Source organism: Monodon monoceros, unplaced genomic scaffold (genome assembly GCF_005190385.1).
Source record: "Monodon monoceros isolate NGI ecotype Baffin Bay Population unplaced genomic scaffold, NGI_Narwhal_1 Super_Scaffold_20, whole genome shotgun sequence".
Taxonomy (NCBI): domain Eukaryota; kingdom Metazoa; phylum Chordata; class Mammalia; order Artiodactyla; family Monodontidae; genus Monodon; species Monodon monoceros.
The window spans coordinates 84,429,473-84,443,795 of NW_021703777.1; the positions used below are offsets into that span (position 1 = coordinate 84,429,473).

The 14,323-nt window shown below is 42.6% G+C and overlaps 1 pseudogene; it reads left to right on the plus strand.

Annotated features, from left to right (window-relative positions):
• The first annotated feature begins 12,334 nt into the window (after positions 1-12,334).
• On the plus strand, positions 12,335-12,982 carry LOC114903095 (annotated as a pseudogene).
• The last annotated feature ends 1,341 nt before the right edge of the window (positions 12,983-14,323 follow it).

Here is a 14,323-nt window from a genome sequence, read left to right on the forward strand (position 1 = left end):
GGTGGGATAGGGAGGGTGGGAGGGAGGGAGACGCAAGAGGGAGGAGATATGGGAACATATGTATATGTAAAACTGATTCACTTTGTTATACAGCAGAAACTAACACACCATTGTAAAGCAATTATACTCCAATAAAGATGTTTAAAAATAAATAAGGCAGAGATGAACAGGGAGAGAGAGGTAAGTGCAGAAGCCAAGAGAAGGGGAGGACCACCTCCAGCCGAGGCTTCTCCTGGGAGCTCTACAAATATGGTTACTTGTTCCACAAGCATTTTAAAAATTTGAGCCAATATTTAGAAATGAGAAGGATTCTCATAAAAAAAAGCTTTTCTTTAAAAAATTAAGAGATTTAACAACACCGTGTCTACACTCTGCCATGGCGAAAATCAACCAAAGTTGAGCAGCCGCTGCTACCCTGCAAGGGCTGCATCGCTGCTGCTGGACCAGCCTCCCAGGACTCACTGGGCTCTGCCTGTGCAGCCACCCGGTCCCCGCTTCCCCCAAGCCGACTACCGTGGGGGCCGAGATCAGAAACTGGGGTCCCACAGCCTGTCCAAGGCTGCAGGGAGGTCAAGTAGAAGGGGGCCTAAAAATAGGTCATTGGATTCGGCAAGTAGGAAAACACTGTTGACATCTTCGTTAGAACAGTCTGAATGGAGCAAATGGGATGGGAGCCAGATGGCAGTGGGCTGTGAAGTGAATGGGAGGTGATGAAGTTGAGGCAGCAAAGGTAAAGACTAATTTTTCACGCATTTTTCTTTTTTTTGTCATAAAGGAGGGTGATGGAAAAGTAGTTTGAACCCACCCAGCTATCCCTATTCCTCCCTCTTTCTCCTTCCCACACACTCTCTATAACTAAATAAAGAAAGAAAGCAAGATGACATAAAGCAACATCTCTGCTTGAAATTTTTACACTTTGGGAAAAAAAAAAAATTAGTTCAAGACAAGAAGTGGAAATTAACAGAGATTTTCCTGCTCCGTGTTAAAGTGTCATCCTCAAAGATACCAATCATGAGTATTTATTGCTTCTTATTGGCAGTTAGAAAAAATAAAATTAGAGACTAATTCATTTGAGACTAATTCAGAGTTTTTTCTTTTTACGGTTACTTTAAAATATTTAACCTGTTTATTTTTTGTTTTTTTCTTTTAATATAGCAGCACAACACAGAGTTAAACATTTAGGTTCTGCTTTAAAAATCTAGAAAACTATCTGATAGCCCTGTATTTTTAAAAAATAACAGGTAAACTACTCAGATCCTAAGCTGTTGTGTAGACTAAGCAACACTCTCCCTTTCAATTGTTGAATAAACTCATCTTAAAATAAATGGTGACATCTGTTTCCACCTACTGCACCACTGTTTGGATGTCTTGCAGGCTTGCTTTTCCATACAGAATGTGATTTAGAGGCTGAGAGTTGATCATGAACTAGTTAGCTCTGGATTTAGTAGGTTCTACATTTTATGAAAGGTCTGACTTGGGCAAGTATACCCTACCCACAAAGTGGAACTTACCAGAATTGTGAGGATTGAATGCCTCTTGCTCGGTGCTACTGGAGATGCTCTGATTTGTTAACAGACTTCTGCGAGGTGATTTAGGTCAAGTTTTGGAATCCTTGCAAAGTAATCAGATTTTAACCTTGGCTTCCGCTAGTCTATCAAAATACAGGAAGCCTGCTCACTCCCTCTGTGACCTCCCCTCACCAACTGTTTAGAGTGTGGTCTGCAGAGTTCACCAGGGTCTTGTAAGATATGCAGCTTTCAACACAATGATGTGTGTCGATGAGATTTTGTGACTTTGAGTGGATGTCAAGTACATGAGACAAGCTACACTTTATTTAAAAAAAGGAAGGGAAGGGAGAACTGTATAATTCTTATATGTTAGTTTTTAATGAAGTTGTAGATAGCAACCAGCCTTTATTTAATAAATTGCTAGACATCTTTAAGGAAAACTGAAAGCATAATGTTAAGGGCATTTAGTCTGCAACTTTGAGCACCATTCTTTGATGCTATTGAATAGCTTTGGCCTCCACAATAAGCTGATACTCTCTACCTGAAGTCCAAAGTTGCAAGTCAGCAAGCTGGCTTTGTATACATAATCCCAACAGTTGACCCATTCTAGACTTGGATGAAGGCGGTGTGGGGAGCTGTGGGTAAGGGGCTAAGGGTGTGGGGAGGGAAGGGCTTTGTGGTAGGCAGAGAAAATGGGTGCAGAAGGGGCCGAGAGGCCATTCTCACTGTCTTACTTCCTCATTATCCAACCACTCTAGCCATTAGAAATCTCAATTCTGTGCCTGCTACATCACTAAGACTGACATGTGCAAACCCCATGGATTTTTCTTCAACTTTTACTCTTTTTAACGCTTTGCAGGAAGTGACAGTCTTGGCAAGTCCCATTTTTCATCAAGTCTTCTTCTTCCTTGACTTCTGTGGCGCAGAACTGTCTTGGTCCTCCTGCCACCTACGTTCCCACTACTTCTCCATGTCCTTTCTCTCACCTCCAACACTTCATCCTCCCACCCACCTCCCACGTGCATCCTTGTGGGACTGGCTTCTCTACTCTCGCCCTTAGTGATGTCATCCAGCATTATGTTTTTGATTCTCACTTCTGTGCCGATGACTACCAAATCATGTCACATAAACCCAACATCTTTGTCAAGTTGTAGACCAAGGTCAACAAGCAGTATAGTGGGAAAGCTAGCCTATTATGTCTCTGTGGCTTTTCTTTCTGCCACTCTCCTATTCAATCACTACACCCCAGCCAAACTGGACTGTTTTCTGCTCTCCAAAAGTCCCTTCAAACTCTTCCAACTCTGGACTTTTGCTCATGGCGGTCTCTCCCTTTCTCTCTTTACCCCCATCCTGATTTCAAGGCAGTATTGGTCTGGGTCCAGGCAGGAGAATGGAAACCACTCTAGGCATTTCAAACACAGGGAATTTAATACAGGGAATTGGTTGCAAAGATGCTGGAAGTGTTAGAATAGCAAAAGGTGAGGCGGCGGGAGCTGAAGGAGTAAAAGAGAAGGCACAGCTAAGCACCCTTGGTCTAAAGCCTCTCAGTCCACACCTGCTACTGTACTGCACGTCAGTTCTGGATGTGCCAAAGGGGTGCTGCCTGGACCAGGCTGGAACTGCTGAAATGATGCTGCCACGGCCTGGGCTGCTACAGTCTGGATCCCCACCCCTGCTGCAGCTCCAGCAGCACCTCACTCTCAGAGCCAGAGCAGGACTCCTCTCTCTGCTGCCTTTGGATTCCCTTCTGGGCCCAGCACATAAGAGAGTCTAGGAAATGTAGTTTTCAGACACTCAGCCTTACCTCTTCGAGACATAGTACAGAATGGCAGGTGGGGCTGTGAGACAACAGGCATTAACTGGACAAGAGCCCCATTCAAATAGCATGCATTTCCTAAAGGAGTTCTTGATTCCTTACCTCCCGGCCCCTCCACCACCCCTAGCTAAAAGAAACGCTCCCTCTTCTGAATTTTGTCTAAATTTTGTTTGTCCTTTTGACTCAATTTAAAGTATATTTATTGAGAATCCACTTGGTACCAGGCACCATGCTAGGTGCTGAAAATACAACTATGAGTAGGACAGGCTAGGCTTCTGTTCCCCTGGAGCTTCATGGAATTTAAAGTCTCACTGGGGAAACACACCGTTAAACCTGCAATTACAATGTAGCTTGACGAGCACTAAGATAGGGGAAGTACACGTGTGGGAGCCCACACAAGAATGGTGTTTAAAGCAAACTGGGAGGGTCAGGAAGTGCTTCTAGAGGAAGCCAAAGTCTGAAACCAAAGAGGTAGGGGTCATGGGAAAATGCACTTGATAGAAAGAAACCCATGTACAAAGGCCCAGAGGTGAAAGAGAATGCACTTCAGGAGGAAGAACCAGGTGTGGGCGGAGTGGCACAGAAATTCTGAAGTGGAGAATGGAAAAGAGGAGAATGAGGAGAGATGGGGCTGGAAGAGGCAAAAGACATCATATCAAGAAAGGCCTGGGCTTCCCTGGTGGCGCAGTGGTTGAGAATCTGCCTGCTAATGCAGGGGACACGGGTTCGAGCCCTGGTCTGGGAAGATCCCACATGCCGCAGAGCAACTAAGCCCGTGCGCCACAACTATTGAGCCTGCGCGTCTGGAACCTGTGCTCCGCAATAAGAGAGGCCGTGATAGTGAGAGGCCCGTGCACTGCGATGAAGAGTGGCCCCCGCTCGCCACAACTAGAGAAAGCCCTCGCACAGAAATGAAGACCCAACACAGCCAAAAATAAATTAATAAATTAATAAACTACTACCCCCAACATCTTCTTTAAAAACAAAAAAGAAAGGCCTGGCGAGCCAACATGAAACAGTTTGGATTTTATCCTAAAGACAATGAGAACCCATTGAAGGTTTCCAGTAAGGATGTGGCATGCTCAGGTATTCATCTTAGGAAGTCTGTGTGGAAATAACATACCTGCAGAAGTTCCACTATCCATAGCAGTTTTTATAGCACAGGCCACCTTTACCAACTGCCTCATCTGTCTTAAGATGCTTTAGAGACATTTGATCTCTAAAACACTCCTCTTTGCTTGAGATTAAAATCCCACTTTTTCTGCTACCCACTGTATAATTTCATTTATCCGATATTCTGGAAAAGGCAAAGACAGAAATATACATGTGGGGACACAAATCAAATCAGTGGTTGGGAGGGGCTGGGATTTGCCAGAGGGGTTGACTACAAAGGGGGACAAGGGAATTTTTTTGTGGTGATGGAAATATTTTTTCATGATTGTATGTGTTTGTCAAAACTCATAGAACTATACACTCAAGAGGGTGATTTAACTGCTTGTAAATTATGCTTCAATAAGCTTAACTTTAAAAAAAAAATCTTTCCTTCCTACTGACTCTTGCACCTGCATTGCACCCCTGATTTCTCTCTTGTACCACCTCCTACCTTGGCATGTATGAAGTCTGGCTACTCGTGTCGACTTAAATCTGTTACCGGCAGTGTAAAATCTTTCCTGGTTTGTCTCTCTGTGTTTTTGCAACTGCTGTTTGCTCCTGTGGACAGTGGGCAGAGCTTACATACATTTTGATTGTTTTTCCTGTAGGTAAGTCAGCACTCACTCATTCTGAGGGTGTCTATTTTCCAGAGGAGTGATTTCAATTTTGATGGGCTCTTTGATCATCTTTTGACTGACTTGCCTCTGGTTCATAGGGTGCCGATTCCAGCCCTTTCCCTTTTCCTCTTAGTTCATTTGTTCAAACCTCGCGATCTGATACTGTGCGGATATGAAGGTTCTAACCAGACAGCATGCAAAACTAAATATTAAAGATAAAATGACTCTTATTTTGAATGCGGAAAGTAAAAAGAAGACCAGAGTTTCTCTATTCTTCCTTGGAAATGAAGGAAACTGCAGACTTTGGAAGCATCACAAAGATGACTTTTTCTCCCCAGTTGGACAAGAAGCAGCCTGAAGCCTGGCAGGTGCTGCCTGCTTGTGTTTGCGCTGCCAAAAGCCTATGATTCTAAAGCATATCAGGTTTCTAGAAAAAACAGAAGTCTACCTGTGGAGGATCGAGAGGGATTTCCCACCCGGAGTGAGGCCTGTGGGTAAAAGGATTATTTTATCATTGTCATTTGCCAAAAATATGATTTCTTTGAGTTGCATGGAGACAAATCGGTTTAAAGAATCTGGTTTTATTTGTGTCTTATGCCCTGGAAAAATCTGACATGTGGAGTTCTTTTTTAAAGCTATGTCTTTTACTTATTTTACTTAATTTTTTTACTGAAGTATAGTTGAGGTACAACATTATATTAGTTTCAGGTGTCCAACATGGTGATTCAACAGTTTTATAGATTCTACTCCATTTAAAGTTTTTTTTTTTAATATAAATTTATTTATTTATTTTTGGCTGCTTTGGATCTTTGTTGCGGTGCGCGGGTTTCTCATTTTGGTGCCTTGTCTTTGTTGTGGAGCACGGGCTCTAGGCACATGGGCTCAGTAGTTGTGGCATGTGGGCTCTAGAGTGCAGGCTCAGTAGTTGTGGCACACGGGCTTAGTTGCTCCATGGCACGTGGGATCTTCCCAGACCAGGGCTTGAACTCGTGTCCCCTGTGCTGGCAGGTGGATTCTTAACCACTGCGTCACCAGGGAAGTCCCATTTAAAGTTTTAATAAAATATTGGCTCTATTCCCTGTACTACACATATATCCTTGTAGCTTATTTATTTTACACACAGTAGTTTGTACCTTTTAATCCCCTACTCCTATCTTGCCCCTTCCCCCTTCCCACTACCCACTCACTGGTAACCATTAGTTTGTTTTCTATATCTGGAAGTCTGTTTCTGTTTTGTTATATTCATTCATTTCTTTTATTTGTTAGATTCCACACATAGGTGATATCATACAGTATTTGTCTTTCTCTGTCTGACTTATTTCACTTAGCATAGTACCCTCCATGTCCATCTGCATTGCTGCAAATGGCAAAATTTCATTCTTTTTTCTGTCTGAGTGATATTCCATTGTGTGTGTATGTATGTATATCCTCTTTATCCCTTCATCTGTTGATGGACACTTAGGTTGCTTCCATATCTTGGCAATTGTAAATAATGCTATGAACATTGGGGTGCATGTATCTTTTTGAATTAGAGTTTTTGTTTTCTTTGGATATATACCCAGGAGTGGGATTGTTGGGTCATATTGTAGTTCTATTTTTAGTTTTTTGAGGAACTTCCATACTGTTTTCCACGGTGGCTGCACCAGTTTACATTCCCACCAACAGTGTATGAGGGTTCTCTTTTCTCTATATCCTCACCAACATTTGTTATTCGTGGTTTTTTTTGATGATAGCCATTCTGGCAGGTGTGAGATGATATCTCACTGTGGTTTTGATTTGCATTTCTCTGATGATTAATGATGTTGAGCAACTTTTCATGTGCCTGTGCCATCTGCATTTCTTCTTTGGAAAAATGTCTATTCAGGTCTTTTGATCTTTTTTTTAAAAATTTATTGATTTTTTAATTTAAATTTTTGGCTGTGTTGGGTCTCCGTTGCTGCGTGCGGGCTTCCTCTAGTTGCAGCAAGCAGGGGCTACTCTTGGTTGTGGTGCAGTGGCTTCTCCTGTTGCGGAGCATGGGCTCTAGGCACATGGGCTTCAGTAGTTGTGGCACGTGGGCTCAGTAGTTGTGGCTCGCAGGCTCAGTGGTTGTGGCACACAGGCTTAGTTGCTCCATGGCATGTGGGATCTTCCTGGACCAGGGCTCGAAACCATGTCCTGTGCACTGGCAAGTGGATTCTTAACCACTGTGCTACCAGGGAAGCCCATTTTGCCCATTTTTAAATCTTTTTTTTTTTTTATATTGAGCTGTATGAATTGTTTATATATTTTGGATATTAACCCATTATTGGTCATATCATTTGCAAATATTTTCTCCCATTCAGTAGGTTTTCTTTTCGTTTTGTTGATGGTGGCATGTGGAGTTATTGATTTTAATTGTCAGGTGTTTAATGTCACCCATTGCTTGCCCAGCCTGTAGAATAACTTGCTGAAATTATTAAATGCTTTCATTCCAACACAACAATCAATAGAATAAAATAATCCAGCATTTCGTATTTTGCAAAGTAGATTGAAGTTGGTGTGCATCATAAACCTGGCAAATATGTGAGCCTTGTTATTTTCATTCAATAGCATCTTTAAACCTTTAAGACGGGTGCAAACTGCTGTTATGGGACAATCTGGCCTGCCACTTGTTTTTGTAAATAAAGTTTTATTGAAACATCGCCACTTCCATTTGTTTACATATTGTCTGTGGCTGCTTTCCACACAACAGCAGAACTGTGAAGTTGCAGCAGAGACCACATGGCCCAAAAAGCTGAAAATATTTACTACTGACTGTTTACAGAAGTTTGACCATCTCTCCTCTAAGAGGTAACATCTTCCATAGTCAGTTTCAGAATCCCCATTAGTCCTGCACTCGGGCCTTACTTTTGAAGTGAAGAATGAAAAGGTAGCATCTGTGTTGTGAATATCTCTCTCAAGCGTACAGATATTTAAAAAAAAGAAAAAGAAAAAAAAAAGTACAGATATTTTGTTTTGAATAAAGAATAGGAAGAAAGCTAATAAAATTATTGTTTGTTTTCCTAGAAAATATCTTAGGCAAAGTTTCCAGCTGGCCCTCTTTGTGACATAAAATTTATGGTCATGTGTTTATGTGTTTTCAGGCACATTCAATAGTAAATAACTTAAAACATCTTATGAGAAAAAGCAATCATTCTTAAACTTTTGGTGGTTACCGGCTCTTTTGGTTACCAGCAAAGGCCTAAAGAGCCTCCCTTAGGGCTAAAAATGGGCAAATGCACTCAAACTCTGTGCATAATCTCAAGCGTTCACAGAGGTCTGAAGCCTACCTGTACAGTCCAGGTAAATTACTCTTTTACTGACTGATGAGTCTCTACAGGCAGGACTCCAGGCACGAGCTGGTCCGAGGAGGGGGATGCGGAGGGTCCCAGCATGCACGGAAAATCACACCTCAGAGGCAGCCTCTTTGTTTTATAAAAGTAAAGCCTTAAAGGGTATTTAGGCTGCAGACACTAGTGTTTGGATGCAGGCTCTACATGATCTGAGGTACAAACAAAAACCTTTGTGAGGGCTTCCCTGGTGGCGCAGTGGTTGAGAGTCCGCCTGCCGATGCAGGGGACACGGGTTCGTGCCCCGGTCCGGGAAGATCCCACGTGCCGCGGAGCGGCTGGACCCGTGAGCCATGGCCGCTGAGCCTGCGCGTCCGGAGCCTGTGCTCCGCAACGGGAGAGGCCCGCGTACCAAAAAAAAAAAAAAAAAAAAAAAAACCTTTGTGAGCCTCTGAATTGCAGAAGCTGTAATCTGGTGGTTAGGGAATCTCCAGTAATAGAAGGCAACTGCAGAGGTCAGGTGATAAACGTCCCAGAAATATGCAAACACTGCACAGCTCTGAGAGTTCCGTATGGGCCCCACCCTTAATTGCAAGGACTTATCTCTTAATTCTTTCAGTTTTTTCTACCCATTAGTGTGCAGTGCAAGTCAAGTTTGCAGAAATATCTCTGCAGAGGTAGGATGTCACATACATTTAAAGCAACTGGAATAGGGGCTTCCCTGGTGGAGCACTGGTTAAGAATCCGCCTGCCAATTCAGGGGACACGGGTTCGAGCCCTGGTCCAGGAAGATCCCACATGCCGCGGAGCAACTACGCCCGTGCACCACAACTATTGAGCCTGTGCTCTAGAGCCCTCGAGCCACGACTACTGAGCCCTCGTGCCGCAACTACTGAAGCCCACGCGCCTAGAGCCCATGCTCCACAACGAGAGAAGCCACCGCGATGAGAAGCCCGCGCACCGCAACCAAGAGTAGCCCCCGTTCGCCGCAACTAAAGGAAGCCCACGCGCAGCAACAGAGATCCAACACGGCCAAAAATAAAAAAGTTAAAAATTAAAAAAAAAGTAACTGGAATAACTAAATGATAACCCACCAAGTTAAAGATGGGAGACAGGAACCCTCCGATGAAGTCTCCACTGGCGTGCCAACCCACACTGCTCAGGAGTCCTCGCTAAAACCGGTGTTCATCATTTGCATATAAGCTTTGTTTATTCACCAACGGAAGAGAGCGGGTGATTTGCAAGTACCTTCTAAGTTGAGTAAACAGTTATGTGTTCTTCCCTCCAAATTCAATATGTGCTATTGGGTGCTCCTCTGGTAGGATCCACTTCTTACAGAAATCTATTTTGTGGACGGTGGGCACCCTAGACTGGGGAGCCATAACTTCCTCGGGATGGAGTGGCCCACATCACAGAGTACCTGTTCGCCGAGCGCAGCTCCTGGATGGTTCCTGTATGGTTTTATGGGTGTGGAAGGGGTGCAGAAGGAATTGCCAAAGATAAACTATAACCACCCGGAGTGCCCTGTCACACCCGTGTCAGGTTACATTGTTTGCTAGAATATTCCGGGAGAGCAAAGCCTCACCACCTGGGTAGTTGGCCACGCTGTTTGTCTGCAGGCATCACAAAATGCTGCCCAGACCCAACATAGCAACAGGTTTTAGTCCTGATGAAGTAAAAATAAACAAGAAAGGTAATAAACTTTCGCCTTGAATGTTTGGTGATTCATTGCTTAGCCTTGATATTTTCTCTGCTAAATTATAATTGTTTCTACAGGTATGTGATCAGTTTATTCTTTTTTCAGTGTGAAAGGGAAAAAACTGGGGCACTCCCCATCTGCAAGTCTGCAAGTAGCAGGGTCCTTTCCCCTCTGGCCCTCCCTCTTTCCTTCCCTCTCCCTCTCTCTCTAAGATTGGGGACAGGTTAGTAGCAAGGGGCTGGACTAAGAGTTAAAGAAACTGGGGGTCGACTTTAGCTTCAAGGTTGCTGAGTTGCCTCAGGCAAATCCTTTAACCCTATTGGGTTTGTTTCTTCAGCTGTAAAAAGAAAGCTTAGGAGGAGATGGTTTCTAAATCCCCTTCTAGCTCTGAAATGTGATTTTGTGATTGCTTTGGAATACCTTGGGACATTCAAAGAATCTTTGACTCCCACAGAGGGAACAAACAGAGTTCCAGGAGGGACATGGCCTGTATATTATTTAAACAATGGAATTTCAATAAGGCTTCTCCCATTAAGGCATTTGGTGCAGGCAAGCATTTTATAATAAACTTCCCATGAGCTCATTTAAAGCACCATTAAAAAACAAACATATTTTGGGACTTCCCTGGTGGCCCAGTGGTTGAGAATCCACCTGCCAATGCAGGGGACGTGGGTTCGAGCCCTGGTCCAGGAAGATCCCACGTGCCACGGAGCAACTATAAGCCCATGCGCCACAACTACTGAGCCTGTGTTCTAGAGCCCACGAGTCACAACTACTGAGCCTGCGTGCCACAACTACTGAAGCCTGCGAGCCACAACTACTGAGACTGCGTGCCACAACTACTGAAGCCTGTGCGCCTAGAGCCCGTGCTCCGCAAGGAAGGGTAGCCCTCCACTCACCGCAACTAGAGAAAGCCTGCGCGCAGCAAGGAAGACCCAACATAGCCATAAATAAATACATAAATACAAAAATAAATAAATACATAAATAAATTTATTAAAAAACAAACATTTTTTAGAGTGAGCTCCTTCTAATTACCCACTATTAGAGCTTCATGTTTCCTTCCAATCTTGAGTTCTGGGCATCTGCAGATGCCCAGGAAATTGTAGCTCTCAAGAAAGATAATTGGTTTGATAAACACTGTAGATACAATGACTAAAGCATATAAACCAAATGGATTTGTCCTAATCTCCCTTCCTGAGTTCTTCCCACTCTCCTGCATTACAGCCTCTATCATTTAAAACAGTAATGTAAAAGGTAACATTTACCCAGTGCCTAATTGCCAAACACTGTTCTAAGGGCTAACACTAAGCATAGCGCTCACAATATTCCAAGTCTTACATTTGTTAATTTAGCAAGTTCTCCCTGCAGTCCTATAAGGTAGGTACTTTTATTATCTCTGTTTAACAACGAGGAAACTAAAGCACAGACAGCTTAAGTAACTTGTCCAAGGTCACACAGCTAAAAAGTGGCAAAAGCAAAATTTGAAGGTGGTAGGGCTCCAGAGCTCAGACTCTCAACCACTTTACCACAGGGCATTATACTCGGCATGCATGAATTCAGGAAGCAATGTTTTATAACAGAAGTTTTTAAAATGTCATTTCATCTAGTATTTTATCATCCAAGCAAAGGCTAATCTAGAGATGATTTGGAATGACAAAATGATTTCCATCTAATAATCCTTCCATTTAGTCATCTTTTTATTTATTTATTATTTTTTTTTTTTGCGGTATGCGGGCCTCTCACTGTTGTGGCCTCTCCCGTTGCGGAGCACAGGCTCCGGACGCGCAGGCCCAGCGGCCATGGCTCACGGGCCCAGCCGCTCCGCGGCATCTGGGATCTTCCCAGACCGGGGCACAAACCCGTGTCCCCTGCATTGGCAGGCGGACTCTCAACCACTGTGACACCAGGGAAGCCCTAGTAATCTTTTATGCTGATAATAATCAGCATAAAAGCAACAGCTCCAAGATTTTATGGAACAGCCAGAGATGTTTCAGTACTTTCTTTTTATCTCTGCTCCCACAGTGAATTTCTGAAAAAACTGCCAGAAGGAGTCTATTTTAAACCAAGTTAGGGAGCCTCAGCCTTAGCCTCTCAGGCTCCGCCCAGGACCTGCAGCCCGAAGCTTCGGAGCCTAGGCCCCAGGCGCTGCGGTCTCAGGTTTCTTTACCTCCAGAAAGAAAACAACTGACACCTTGCATCCTGGAAGTTCATTAAAGAGACTGAAATTAGAGACTTCTTTCAAATTTGGACATGGCTAATCGAGGAGCAACAAGACCTAACAGGCCAAATACTGGAAATAAAATATGCCAGTTTAAACTAGTACTTCTGGGAGAGTCTGATTTTGTCAAATCGAGCCTAGTGCTTTGTTTTGTGAAGGGCCACTTTCATGAATTTCAAGAGAGTACCATGGGGGCTGCTTTTCTAGCCCAAACTGTGTGTCTTGATGACACAACAGTAAAGTTTGAAATGTGGGATACAGCTGGTGAAGAACAATACCATAGCCTAGCACCCATGTACTACAGACGAGCGCAAGCAGCCATAGTTGTATATGATGTCACAAACGAGGAGTCCTTTGTCAGAGCCAAAAACTGGGTTACAGAACTTTAGAGGCAAGCCAATCCTAACATTGTAATAGCTTTATCAGGAAACAAGGCTGACCTCGCCAATAAAACAGCTGTCAATTTCCAGGAAGCACAGTCCTATACAGATGACAACAGTTTATTATTTCTGGAGAAATCAGCTAAAACATCAATGAATGTAAATGAAATATTCATGGCAATAGCTAAAAAGTTGCCAAAGAATGAACCACAGAATCCAGGAGCACATTCTGCCAGAGGAAGAGGAGTAGACCTTACTGAACCCACGCAGCCAACCAGGAGTCAGTGCTGTAGTAACTAAACCTCCAGTTTAAACTAACTGGAATGTTCTTCTGCTTCCTAATTGTTAATAACAGTGGAATTGGAGCATTTAACCAGCCCAGTATGACTTCCAAAAAGAAGAGACTTACAATAGGCAAGTTTCTAATACAGAATTATTTTAAGTGTTTTGAACTTAATTTTTAATAACATACATGTGACCCTCTGACTAATGTTTTAGCAGTGGAAGGGGGAAATGAGAGCTGTGTGTACCCTTGTTTCCTTGGAAGGTTAGCGGGACTCATTTCTCTTCACCAGTGATATAAACAAATGATTCTGAACCCACAGTTAACCAGCCAGTTCTGTGAAAAAGATTTGGAACTTACTCATTTGGACTTTTCCAAAAAAATTCTTTCTTTGGAAGGAGGTTCTAAAGATATTTATGCTTAGCTACCATATTTAGGCAACCTGTAATTTCTCTTAGTATCCTTATTTAAAGTATACATTCCACATTTTAACAAATTAGCCACAAGGAAACAGTCCCACATCTTCAAGGGGAAAAAAATGAACATTAGTGGCATCTAAATTATAGCTAGTCCTGTTATTTTTTAAATGGGGTAAAAAAAAAAAATCAAATGTAACCCCGTCTTATTTTAGGAGCATGAAAACTAATAAAATGCATCTTAAAGGATAGTGTTCCCTTCAAACATGTAAGTTCTTCAACAAAAGTGAAACAAACCAGGTGTCTGTGATTTCTGTTTAATCACTGCTGGCCATTACATAGCTTTTGTTGTTTGGGAGCAGGGAGGGGGCTTTTGTGCCCTTTGGACATAAACAGAGTCAACGCACTAACAATTATGTACATTCAAACTTGATTATTTTAAATTCGATCTTCAGCTGTACTGTAAATAGGGTACTGCATTGCAGTCTCCATATATGTTTATTACTTTTCTATAATACTTAAGAGTTGCTTAAAAGTATACCAAATGTACAGTTACTAAAACAGCTACTTTTTTCCTTCTCTCCTCCTTTGAAAGGAAGGGACTTCAATTGTTCCAACCTGGCTAGAACCATAATAAACAATGTACCAGTAATTTGTAACATAAGTATTGGATATGTTAGTAACAAGCTTGCAGCCTTGTTTTCCAAAGTTCATTTTATTTTGATCAGGTCAGTATATTTGCACTAATTGTTTTAGGTATTTTCATTATATGAAATCTACCATGTGTCAGAGATGATTTAATCTATTTAAGTGTTGAACTGCTAGCAGAACTTGTACATTCACAGTAATTCAAAATTAGTAAGGAAAACATTTCACCAGGGTTTAGTTTTATATTGAGGTACTCAGGTTGGAATACAGTGGTATAAAAAACAAAAAAAATTT